This window comes from Trichechus manatus, unplaced genomic scaffold (assembly GCF_000243295.1).
Source record: "Trichechus manatus latirostris isolate Lorelei unplaced genomic scaffold, TriManLat1.0 scaffold00039, whole genome shotgun sequence".
In the NCBI taxonomy this organism is placed as follows: Eukaryota; Metazoa; Chordata; class Mammalia; order Sirenia; family Trichechidae; genus Trichechus; species Trichechus manatus.
Window position 1 is genome coordinate 19,222,350 of NW_004443975.1, and position 13,553 is coordinate 19,235,902.

At 40.6% G+C, this 13,553-nt stretch overlaps 1 protein-coding gene across 1 annotated transcript in view; it reads left to right on the top strand.

Annotated features, from left to right (window-relative positions):
- The first annotated feature begins 77 nt into the window (after positions 1–77).
- The window catches only part of ESRRG (estrogen related receptor gamma), a 641,420-nt gene continuing 627,944 nt past the window's right edge, over positions 78–13,553 (top strand). Inside the window, exon 1 of the mRNA XM_004375935.2 lies at positions 78–184. The gene's annotated coding sequence lies outside the window, so the exon portion shown is untranslated. The remainder of the gene's footprint in view (positions 185–13,553) is intronic.

Genomic DNA, 13,553 nt, shown 5'->3' on the forward strand with positions numbered 1-13,553 from the left:
GGCCGGCCAGCACCCCCTCGCCTGCCGAGGTCGCGGGAGCCCAGTAAAGGAGGCGTGTGTAAGATGTGCAATGTTCCTGCATGGGGGTTTTGTAGACTTTCCTAGCCAAAGAAACCGGCTTCGGCTTCTTTAAAATCCCCGACGACTCACCTGATTAAGCTGCTGCAGTTCTGACCCTGCCAAGGTAACTGGTCCAAATCCTTATCGTGAACATCTGGAGACAGACATTTGCATCTGGGGCATTCTTTATTTGCAGTCCTGGGTGAAATCTTTATTGCTACCTTCTTCCCCCTTCACGTGCTTAGAGTCTTGGGAAAAAAAAAACAACAAAAAGCAACCCCTCCCTCAATAACACAGCCATAAGTCCTGCCCACCTCTTGCAGACTTATGTGACTGCAAAACTGCCAGCGTGTGTGCTACAGACACAGAAATTCTCATTTCAATTAGATTTGTTCTTGAATCACCCGTCCCATCCCCCTTCCTGGATAGAGACTTCAGGGCTCGGTAAAGTGGCAAAGAGTGTGGGCAGAGTTAGGGCGCTGGGACTCGGAGGGGAGAGGGGTGCGTCTTTGGTCTTTGGGGGAGAGGGGCTCTGGGGCAGGGATGGTTGGGGAGATGGTGGTGTCAGGAGTTGAGGACTGCTGTCGTAGGCTGGTAAACCCTTCTGCTGATTGCTGCAGCTCGGGTCCTAGGTGTCTCCCTCCTGTCCTCTACGCCTTTCCCTCTCCCTCCCCAACCCTGTCACCTTCCCCAGGGACTCTGTGAAGTTGCACGGAGGTCACCCGATCCTCATGTAAGTATTTCAGACTACCCACCCCCTCCTACCCCTCAACTCTGTCAGAATGGTCCACAGGATAGAGCCCCCCCCCCTCCCCGTTCCCATGTTTGGTGATTGGAGATTCTCAGAGAGAGACACGGAGGGCAAAGCGCCCCTCCTCCCCCTTGCCTCTTCCCTCCTGGCAACCTTTTCCTAGCTGCGCCCCCTCCCCCTTTCAGAATCTTAATGAGCAATTCTGGAAGAGTCCGGAAGGACCTGGAGACACGTGCCTCAGTGCTGTAGAATGGTTATGTATGTGTTTATTTATTGTGCTTGCTTCGGTTATGTTGTGAATTGCCTCATGGGTCTGCTTCAGCTAGGGAAACACGTTTGCTGTGTTTGTGTTGTAGTACCAGACCCAGTGGCCGTGCAATAAGACACAGACACACACACACACACAAAGCGAATGATTTTGCTAACATAAACCAGAGGGCAATGTTCAAACTAGCACTCTCTCTCTCTAAAAAAAAAAAAAGAAAGAAAAAGAAAAGCAGAAATTCTCAGTGTGTGGGTTAAAAGAAACTGTTAGGGCCACACATGACTTCCTACTACTTTTAAAACACCCCTGCTTAATACTTTAAGTCAAGATCAAGAGACCTGCGGATGTTTTGAAGTGTTTAAGGGGCAGCTGAATGGCTTAGTCTAGTTTTGAAGAGAAACTCTGGTTTGTTTCTCACGCTGCCCAAAGACCAAATAGGGGAGTGTGTTTGGAAAATGCCCAAATTCAGAGGCAGCAAGCAGGAAAACCGAGGAAGAAATGTCCTAGAGAGGAAGGCTGGGGAGTGGGATGGAGGGGTGGTTACGGTTTTGTTTTTTGTTTTTGTCCCTGTCCAGCACATTTGATGTTATCAAAATGAGTTGCCCAACCTGAGAAACAGCTCTGTCATTGTGGGGAAGAGAGGGAAATTTGCACAGTTCTCAAATCTGAGTTCAGGAATGATGGTCGTAGAGAAGGTACCTGAAAAATGAAAACACAAGGGACAGAGATGACGTGGCACTGATAGTTTTTTTTCCTTCAAATATTAGAAGGCCCAAGTATGTAATGAAACAGGTCTAGATGCCGTAGCTGTATGTACATTTGTCTGTTATGCAAAAAGGTTTATTATTTTTCCTAAAACAATTCTCCTTAAGTCTTTGAACCTACGTTATAACGAGAAGTGTGTATGTGGGGAATGGCCTCATCTAGCACATAAAAGTGTCCCTTGACTGGGGTAAGGAATGTAGGTAAAAGATAGTTTATTTTCCTTAATAAAGCCAAAGAGCGTTGACATCTTCATGTATGCTATGTACTGAGATCTGCTAGTCTTCTTTAGCGGGAATTGCAGGAGGAGCAAAGTGAATCTGATGGGTGATACTTTAACAGAATGGTTAGGTTTCCATGTGTGGGCTGCTAAAAATTTATTCTGTACAATTTTTCCAGAAATTAAAAGGTTACCGAGAGAGTACCCTGTCCCCAGCCCCAGCTGATCACCTCTTAGGGCTGCAACAGTGTTTCAGTGTTAAGTGATCTTCCAGATATTTCGTCTTTCGATTTGAGTTCTGAATTTGAATCAGCACGAGAATGGCAGTGCACAAGATAAGGTACAACTGACTATGCAGACAGCTGAAGGGCTTGTCGGGAAAGTGTTGCTGAGAAGAATATCTGGGGCTGTTCTCAGTAACCTTGTTTACAGGGACGTTTCGGTGGCAGCTAGAATTTTTGCAAGAGCCTGCCAGAGGTAATGGGCTTATGTTTGAAATAGATCCTAAGTGTCTCTTTCTTCTCCTTCACAGACATGCTATGCACCATAACTGAACACTCAAGGCAAAACTTTCCTCATGCCCCGTGACATTTTCTAATACAGACAAATCCCTGGATTAGTGTGTCACAGGAAAGGGGGTTATTTGTGGGGTTCTCCTTTTGTTTACAGATGTGTCAAAACATGTAGCTTTAGTCCTTTTTTTTTTTTTTGTATTGTGTGCTGGCCTCTATTAAATGCAAAGCAGATCATATCTGAGGAGGTTAAAGTACGCCTAACAGATTGACCTGTGAAATTGGCTTCAGTTAGACATTGAATGTCTCATTGTCTTAGTGAGGGGAGTTTATGATATAACCGAGATTTTGTATTTGTTTCAGAATTGTTGAAAAACTGTGGGAACAGCAAGATTTTGAGGGAAATGCCAAAAGCCACATTAATGAAGAAAAACACTGTTGCGATACTTTTGAATAATAGATAGACTACGTAATGGTCAACCACAAGATAAAATTTTTACACAATATTTTTATAGCTTTAAATTGACTGCATTGTAAACTAAGCTTACTACTCTATTAAGTCATTATACTTTTCAATTATTTAACATTTCTGGCCAGGCTATCTTCTGTGGTCTTTTTCCGTACACATCAGAAATGATATGTACAATAGTAATTGCTTGTTGTTAGAGTGAGGAGTTTTCTATGAAGCAAGGTTTAATTTTAACGTCTCAGGACAAATATTGCAAAGAATGCACAGAGGAAAAAGAATGTTATGGAAATAGCCTGAGTCCTCTGAAATGGGGATACGGAGCTATAGCACCGAAAAATACCTAACACAATTTCAGTTATTCCCACTAAGAAGCCTTGACAGTATCTGCCTTCTAGGTACTGTGCGTTTGGAAACACTGTATCTCCATTTAAATGCAGATCTTAGGTGTTCTCCAGGGAGCAGTTGGCGAATCTTTCAGTTGAACCACTGGTATGAGAAAACCAACAGAACAATAGCATCTGCCGTTATGAAGTGATGATTACAAAGTTTCTTGATATTGTGATTTTTTTTTTTTTTTTTATTCACTTAAAATGCCTTTGTAAAAGCAAAATAATGTACTGGGCCTGTTGAGCAAACAAACCAGTTTTCTTGTCACTTTGCAGTCAGATTTTTAAAGCCCTGAAATGCTACAGCTTTGCAATTCGTAGAGGAGCATTGCCATCCCAGTAGAGTAAGTGGGCCTTAGGGATCAGCACAAGGAATTGCAAGCAAGTTCTCCTAGGTGCTCTCACCTTCTCATGCTAGAGACTGGGGATGGGGATGGGGATGGGGCGCTGTGGGAGAGCTTGAGCAGCTTTTTCCAGAATGATCTTCTTTAGATTATTTTCATCCTACTTTATAATAGGACTTTGTATTAAGATCATTCTGAAACCCTGGTGGCATACTGGTTAAGTGCTACAGCTGCTAACCAAAAGATCGGCAGTTCAAATTTACCAGGAATCCTTGGAAACTCTATGGGGCAGTTCTACTGAGTCAGAATCGACTCAATGGCAACGGGTTATTAGGATCAGTAGTAGATGTGGCCAAGAAAGAGAGCCTGTGGGGCCTTCTGTCAAGAGATGATTGCAGAAAGTAATGCAGTCATTTGAAATGTGATATAGCTACACATAGTCTTATGATTTAGATCCTCAGATTCAGGTAACTGGAAAATCCTTATAAATCTCTAAATAAAAAATTCCTGAAGTATATATTGTGAAAAATCTTACAACTATATGTGTCTTTATCACACAGATCAACTTTCTTTTTCTTGGAGATTAGATACTATTCATTTACTCAACCCTGATGATTTCTAATTGCAAAAGGCCACTACCTCCTTCGCTTCCCTCCTCCATTGTCTTAGTTATAAATAAACCCCACCTCCAACTGTCCCTCACACATGCACAGCATGTACAGATATCTAATGGCATATTTATAACATGATGTTGATAAAACCTGTAGTAGTGAAGAATCATTTATAGTTTTAAGCTGTGCCTTTGTTTATATTTTCATTATGAAAGATGCTTTTTTTATTTAAACAAGGTGATGATCATTACCTCAAAAGAGGGTTGAATGTATTTAGATTCCTGTGATTGAATACAAGACATTGGAGATCTAAATATATTTTATTTACCTAGGAAGTTTATGACTGTTCTTATAAGGCTGTTGTTGTTGTTAGGTGCTGTTGAGTTGGTTCCGACTCATAGCGACCCTGTGTACAACAGAACAAAACACTGCCCGGTCCTGTGCCATCCTCAGAATCGTTGTTATGCTTGAGACCATTGCTGCAGCCACTGTATCAATCCTTCCCATTGAGCGTCTTCCTCTTTTTCGCCGACTCTCTACTTTACCAAGCATGATGTCCTTCTCCAGGGACTGCTCCCCCCGATAACCTGTCTGAAGTATGTGAGATGAAGTCTTGCTATCCTTGCTTCTAAGGAGCATTCTCGCTGTTCTTCTTCCAAGACAGATTTGCTCGCTCTTCTGGCAATCCACGGTATATTAAATATTATCTTAGAAGGCACATCTGCTAAAATAAATAACCTGGACAGGACTTTAAAAAGAATGTGAACTAATGAATTCCTTTATACTTATGACTTTTTTTAATTTAGCCAATATGCATATCTAACATAGTAATTTTTTACTATTTTGAAGATTCAAATTCAGGATGCCAACTTTATATGAAACATAGCAAAAACTTTTGTATTCCTATTTCTGATAGATACTTACGAGGTAGGACAAATAATACTCCTAAGTATCTATGCTATCAGAGTGGCCCATTTAAATTCGGTCTCACTCTAAGATAGATTAATAAGGCTGATTTTATGACCAATATAATTTATATTCACAAATATCTACTTTTACTAACACAATTATAGATTGTGAAACAAATTACCATATATGTTAAATACTAACAACAAGAATAACATTTGTATACTGTGTTACAGTTTGTAACCATACATTATCCATAAGCTGTTCTTTGGAGGAATATTTACTGCATTTTCTTACTCAGGAAAGCAATTGCTTTTTACAATGTAAGCCATTATATAAAAACAGATTGTTTTATCAGAGTTTCTTCCCTTCCTCCTCCCCATTCTTCTTCTTTTTCCTGTCCGCCTCCTTCTCTTCCTTCCTTCTTTTTGCCTTCTTTCCTCCCTTGGTGGGGTAAAATCTAATGCCCCCTTTTTTTTTTTCTGGTGGAGTATGTATAATTGCTTATCATACACTTCTATTAAAAATGACATGTAATAAGGAACCAACATGATTTTTGGAATATATCTTCTGCCCACCAGTGTTCTTGAGAAAAATGTTAAGGCTGCAGACATCATTTCATGCCCTGTATGTTTTCAAACATAAATCAGGGAAATTGTTAGCAAGTTATAGTCTTCATAGAGACTGTGGCTATAGTGCTGTAGTAAATCCAGGCTGCATATTTTTCCAAGTTATTATGTGTGAAGAGAAATCCATAGTTGTCTATTTAGAATAACAGTTCAATTCAATTATTAGAAATTAATTTTCTAGTTAGTATGAATATTTAGTTCCCTAAGGTTGCTATAGGGCCGCTGGGAGTTGGAATTGACCTGATGGCAGCGGGTTAAGGTTGCAGATATGAGACATAATATCTGATGATCCTTTGGACCAGTGCCCTTCAGAGTTAGAAATTTGCTGTTTCTAGTTTGATGTGTATACTAAGGAATGTCAGTCTTCAGCTAAGGATCAATCAAGATGGTGTGCTAAACAGAGTTTATGGCACACTCTGTTTGCCCATTCGTCAGAGAACCACAGTGAACCCTTGCTTCCTGAATTCTAAAATGAGGGACTTGGACTAGATGGTGCAGGAGAAAGATGTGGCAGTCTGCTTCCACAGAGATTCACAGCCTTGGAAACCCGTGGGGCAGCTCTACATTGTCCTGTAGGGTTGCTAGGTGTCAGAATCACCTCATCGGCCATGGGGGACAAGATGGTGTCCAACTTACTTTGTTCCTGGCATTCTGAATTAAGTGATTGATTAATAATGAATCAACCAATTAAAATACTCCCATTTGTTACTGTTCTATTCATAAGGTTTTCACTGGCTAATTCTTTTCAGAAGTAGACTGCAGAGTCTTTCTTCCTAGTCTGTCTTAGTCTGGAAGCTCAGCTGAAACCTGTCCGCCATGGGTGACCCTGCTGGTGTCTGAATACTGGTGGCGTAGCTTCGCACATCACAGCAACACGCAAGCCCCCACAGTATGACAAACTGACACACACGTGGGGGCTGACAGACACCCTCACAGGGTCGCTATGAGTCGGAACCGACTTGACGGCACCTAACAACAACATTACTGTTCTATAAACTAATTATTTACTTACCTGTGGCCTTGTGCCATGAACAGAAATGTTAATATGTACAAGTAGTAAATGAGCTCAGGTGCAGTGGCTTGGGCTGCAAACCTGGAATTTAGAGTCAAGTTTGCATTAAAAGTTTTATTTTAGGTCAATTACTAGTTATTGAAAACACACTATGTCACAGAATTGCATTAAAAGTTTTATTTTAGGTCGATTACTAGATATTCAAAACACACTGTGTCACAGAAAACAATTTAACATGCTAATTACTTTCCTAGGCTAGACCACAAAAGCCTGTCGTTGCTTACTGGGGTGAAATATCGTATGTCAGTGTTGAAAAATAATGTAAAAAAGTTCTACTATGGTACAAGTGATAAACATAACCTAAAGGCAGTAAAACTGAGTGGTAGTTTATCATTTCCCTAGACTCTGGAGGGTTGGTGTTTAAGAGACCACGTGTGTAACTGAAGTCAAGGGATACAAGGAAACTATTGCAGAGTTCCTGAAAAGGACTTTTAGAAACCTTCAAGATTTTTAGGGGCTGATTGCAGTGATTGTTTATTATATCTACGTTTGCTTCAAAATATACGACTTTTCTTTCCCGTGAAGTAGTGCCACATTAGTACTACTTCTAAGTTTATTATCTGTGATAAGATTTGTCTCTTAACACACAACTTTAAGGAAAAGTGAGAAAGTAAGGAAAAATGGAGAGAGAGAAATTATTTTCTGAGGTAACTGGCCAAGATGTGAGAAAGGAAAAAATGGAAGAAATGGAGGCACATGTATATAAGTATGTGTGTGGGGAAAAAATGGAGGGATGTGTGTGTGTGAGTGTGTGTGTGTTTGTGTGAGTGTGTGTGAGAGTATGTGTGATTGTGTGTCTGTGAGTGTGAGTATATGAATGCATGTGTATGAGTGTGTGAGTGTGTGTGTGTGTGATTGTATGTGAGAGTGTGTGTGTGTGTGTGTGTGTGTGTGTGTGTGAGGACAGCCTGCTCTGGGTTTAACTGAGCTGTGGAATGTGACAAGGAAAGGGAAATTAATGTGTGCACAGTTCCCCTGAAGGGAAGGCACAGTATGGTATGTGGAAAAACTTTGGGATTAGAGTTTGAGCACCCAGTTTGAAATTTCTGTTTGGCCACTTATTGCCTGTGTAATCTTGTGGAATTATTTAATTCTCTGCACTTTTATCATCTGTGGAAATGGGACTAATAAGTGAATCTACTTCTCAAGATGACTGTGAGAGTTGGAAGAGACTCATGGGCATAAAAGTGCTTGTAGGCAGCACGAAGAGTTAAGTGCCCGACTACTAGCTGAAGGGTTGGTGATTGGAACCCACCCAGAGGTGCCTAGGAAGACAGGCCTGGCAATCTGTTTCTGAAAGGTCACCCTACGGAGCAGTTCTACTCTGCACACATAGGGTTGCCATGAGTTAGAGTCAACTTACCAGCAACTAACAACAACAAACTATAAAATTATTTAATTTTGGGCAGTGAGGAGGAGTCCTTGGCTCAACCAGTTCTTCATGCTGACCATTAGGTCTGGTCAAGTCCTAGGAGAATTTGTTTAGCTCCAGAGTGGCCTTTGAGTAGGCCCATTTCTTGCCCACTGTGGACCAAGCACTAACTCTGCTGTCAGAGGTGTAACTAAGGTATGACAGGGAGGGCGTGTGTCCTGGGTGCTGCTTGAGGCGGACGCTTATGAGCAGTCTCTGTTGGCCATTGGAGTTTCTATCGCCAGATGTGAGAGATCATTCAGCAATTTAAAACTATTGCCATAGGCCTTATTTTCTGTAGCTAGGCCCTTGACCCTGGCAGGTACTTTATGTATTACTTTATTTAGGGAGGAAGCAGGAAATAGTATGCAGCTGGAGGGTTGAACGTATGAGACGTTAGCAAGCCGGATAATTCTAACGTATGCGGTGCCAGTGCTTGAGGGGCATATTTACTTTCCCTTACAGATGGCCACGGCTTGTCTAAATAAGCAAGTAAATGATTTTGGAAACAAGAACAATGTATTCCGTAATTGTTTTTTTTGTTCCAGGCAATGCCTGTCGTTTGCACTTTTGCCATGACATTGATATTAATCTAAATTTCTCGAATTTTTGTTAAAGCTGAAGAAATCATTGTTTGGCAGGAAATACATATAAATTATGATATGAGTGCCATTAAAAAAGATTTTCAGAGTATAACGTTAGAACTGATTAATGTAATACAGCAATTGAACTTGCAAGTTCTAGATACTATATAGTATCTCAGTTCAAGGATATTTTTATTTTTATGTATGATTCATTGATAAATGTCTAATATTATTGAAGAAATTTGTGCTCTTTGGAATATATATGGAATATACCTATATATGTGGGATATATATATGGGATATGTATATATGGGATATGTATATGCAGTATATATGGAATATATATATACCTGCTGCCATCAAGTCAATTTTGACTATATATATATACATGTATATATGTATGTATATAGTCTCCAAAAATCTGCTTGGATTCTACCTGAGATTGGCTCTGTGCTCTCCTCTGATTTACAAGATAATGATCAACAGAACTTTATACCCTGTGATTTGTTAAATCTAGAAACTGAAGTGAATCTAGAAAGCAAGAGATGTTTTGGGATTAAATTTGAATTTAAAAATATTTCATTGCTTTTACCAGAATTCACCACGGCCTCGATGTACAGGACATATGCTAAATAAATGAAGAAAACATCTTCAGGTGGTTTAATTATAAGTCATTGTTTACAATTTTGACACGTACAGAATTATTTGTAACTAATTGAGAACATGGATAACATGAGCACTGGAAGAACCTAAATAATCTCCGTACATTCGTTTGTTGAAAACTGCTAGTTTTCTATGAGGTCGATCATACGTAGCAAAATTTACCCAGTTTGAGTTTCTTTCAAATGTAGGAAGATTTATTAAACATGTATTATGCTTACTAGCATCATACTAGATCTATCAGAGAATACAAAGTAAACTTTGTGATATAGTCAGTCTCTCTCTTTAAGGATACTACCTTAATGGGAGGTTCAATATATATACACATGAAAATGTTAAGATAATGATAAAATACAGAATTGTGCAAAAAATGGATGCTACGTGGCCAATTCATATGTATACTCCAAAGAGTACTTGGTGGAATCAGAGAGCTTGAATTGATGTTCTGGGTACTATTTACTAGTTGTGTAACCCTCGCCTTTTTATGCCTTGGTTTCCCCAGCAGTGAATTGGGCACGCTGTTGTTGTTACTGCAAGTCAGCTCCAACTCGTGGCAACCTTGTGTATAACAATAAAATGTTTCTGGGTCCTGTGGCATCTAATTTTATCTATTTCATAGGATTCTCCCATGGATTAAGTGAGACCAAGTGTTTGAAAGTGTTTTTATACTTTGTAGTAGAGACCCCACAAGTGACGGGGGAAAGGAGGAAAGCCCTAAGAATTGTGGAGCTGCATTTGAGGGTAGGGGCTGTGTCTTAGTTGACTTTGTACCCCAGTGTCTGGCACTGTGCCTGCCAGGAGGCTCAGGAAATGTTCGTCAGTGTCGGCATGCCAGGCAGCCTGCTAAGCACTTGACATATGTTACCCTTTAGATCTTCACAATAATCTTGTATCATAGATACATTGTCTCCATTTCACAGATGAGGGAACAGAAGGTCAGAGACTGCAAGCAACTCCCAGCCTCACACAGGTAGAAACGGGTAGAGTCAGGAAAGAAGCTAAATCTGTCTGGCACCAGAGCCCAGACTCTTTTCATTACATTTTGCTGGCTCTCAAATGGGAGGGAATTATCATTATTTCTGAACAATAATGTGGCCAAAATGAAAAGGCAAGGCCTTGGATAATTCACCAGTTACTCAGGCTGCTCCTGGGTCACTTTCAGATAAGTAGGAGAATTCTTCCCTGTGCCAGCTGCCGCATTTAACATGGCCTTTTGTTAAACTGTCAGTTCTGATTTCTGCTCTTTGAAGCAAAATGCACAAGAGTGACAAAATACCATAGAATATACCATAACCTAGACTTGTCATAGGGACTGAGGGCAGCGAGGAACTCATAGATAATACAGAGGTTAACCAATGACTTGGATTAAGTTTGTATAGCCCTCACCCCCTTAACTTTTACTCTGAGAGTTGGCAAGGTCTAGAACTTCCATTCTCATCCATATCATGAGTGATAATAAAGAGATAATTCTACCACTAAGCAGCATCACTTGTCTGCTCTTAATATACCTATAGCTTCAATATAATAGCAGACTTTACTGGAGGGAAGTGTTGCAGTCAACCCCAATTTGTAATGAACAATAATAAAACGGCCCCCACAAAACATTTTATTTCAAACCCTAGCCTCTGAATGGGAGACAAAATACAGAGTTAGGCATGACCCTACCTAATCCTGTATTGTTTTTTTCCTCAGTTTATTGGTGAGGAACATCTGAGGGGTCTGAGTACTCTGCACAGGATTAATTACACGTTGTGGACATGAAAGCTTATATAACAGAGGGGGAAGTATATTTTGGAAATCTGGCTTAATTTTTAAAATTCTGTTAGTACACAGTAGATGGTAAGTCAGTGCAGTAGAGACAGAGAATGCATTTAAGATCAGGCAGGGAACAAGCTGACGTTGCTGGCCAAGTCCAGCTGTAACAGTGTTTTGTTTCCCAGGTACTGCGTTCACAGCCCCGAGATGAAACCTGGGGGCGGGGGGGACACTTTCCAGGCTCCTCCCTGACCTGCGGTAAGTCTGCCGGTCTGAATTGTGTGAAGTTGTCAAAGGTTGCTTTGCTCCTCAGCGCTTGGCACCAGCTCCACTGAAATGTGATGCCATTGGTTTTCAGTCAAGGTTCCTTTCTGCAGGGCTGCAAACACAGATCAGCTGCTCCTGTGTATACACAACCAGGGAGCAAACCAGCCAGCACATTGAAAGCAGCCTTTTCAACCCCGAGACTTTCCAAGATCTCCTCTGCATGCAGGAAATTCCCTTCTCTGTTGTCAGATTTAGCACTGTGCTCTTGTCACCAGATCTGAGCTAGGCGCCCTGCTGCACAGTAGAGAGGCTTCCTTAAGACATTTGCCCTTGAAACTGCACCAAACTCTTGGAAGAACCCAGAACGTGTAAGTATGTATGATTTTAGGCAGCAATAGTACAGGACAAAACTGCAATCAACCATTATACAATATCCGATTAGCAGTGCAGGAGGGATTTTTCCGACGTTATGTTATATTCATTTTCAATTCATTCTGAGGAAACAAATCAATTCGAGCGTCTGATACAGTGACTTTGCAGTAGATGGGGTTGTAATATGTTAGGTTTAACTATTTGCTGTTCATTCAGCATTTCGATGTGACTTGGGGGACAATTACTGTGGGCATTAAACTATAAAATTTCTCAATTTTTATTAGGAGTTATAATTGTTGGTCATGTCCATCTTGAGAAACAAGTTCACTTTGGGGAATGTGTTTTAAAGAATTAGCAACATGAATTCACGGACAATGGAATGAATTGGTATCATTCTTGTTCTCAATACAACATATTAGTTTGCAGTTTTAATTTGCTCGTGAAGAACGTTCCACTGAAGTTTTGTCTTTATTGAATCCTACTCAGTGCTGTTTGGTGTTTTACTGTCTTGTATCTGTTTAAGTTACTTTTTTGGGGTTGCAGTCTGGTTAACCTGAATTTAGGCTCTATTTATATTCTAAGTATGTTCAGGTAGAGTAAATACTCATAAAAATTTGGGGGTGGTGGTGGATTTGTTTTAAAGGGTGGTCTTATTACTCTTGAAAGCTTTTCAGATGCACAACATGGATGGCTGTCAGATTAGACCACAGACTGCATACTCGGAGACTCTTTAAGTCGAATCTCAGCTTGTCCACTTTTGTAACTCCAACCAATAAAACCCTGCGCTGTCTTTCTATCAATTTTTAATATGCAACAATGCTTGTGTTTATAAGATTAATTTCTCTCCGATTAGCCTGATTGATAGCTGGATTGTGGTTTCTTAAGAGCTCGCTTTTCTGAAACCCAGAGCAGGGCTGCATTCCATTTGACTAGTGAATGTAAAAACGGGTAACCATGGATTCCACCACCACTAACTGCCAGTGCAGTGACTTGTTGTAAACAATACAAATGAGCCAGGAGAGCAGAGGCAACCAGACATGAAATGATTTTAATAGAAATTACGGTAAAAAGTCATGTGATATGGTATCAGCTTCTGTTCGGTTTTAAAGGGAAAGTCTTTCTTTTCTCCCCCCTCCCCACCTAGTCCTACCCAAGTAGTTACCTCCACAAACTTGGCAGACCCCACTCGTTGCTTCCATGGAGAAGGGTGGCCAGGGTAATTCTGGGCAAAGTGTAGTGACTTGTGGATTTTCGCTGGTAAGTACCTTTGTTTTAGAAACAATAAAATCTGTGTGTTTCGGGGCTTCCTTCATGGAAGGTCATGCTAATTGTGCATTACAAGTTCTCCAGCTTTGACATAAGAGGGATAGGTCATTTTGTTCCTTAGGTTTTAAGTAAGGACGCGACTGTCTTTTCTCTCCCTCCCTAAGTCTCTGGATTAATTTGTCACCTCAGTTTTTCTGAAGACCGTTACTCACTTGAGAAGCAACTTCTGCAGTATGGTAGGTAAGAAGCAC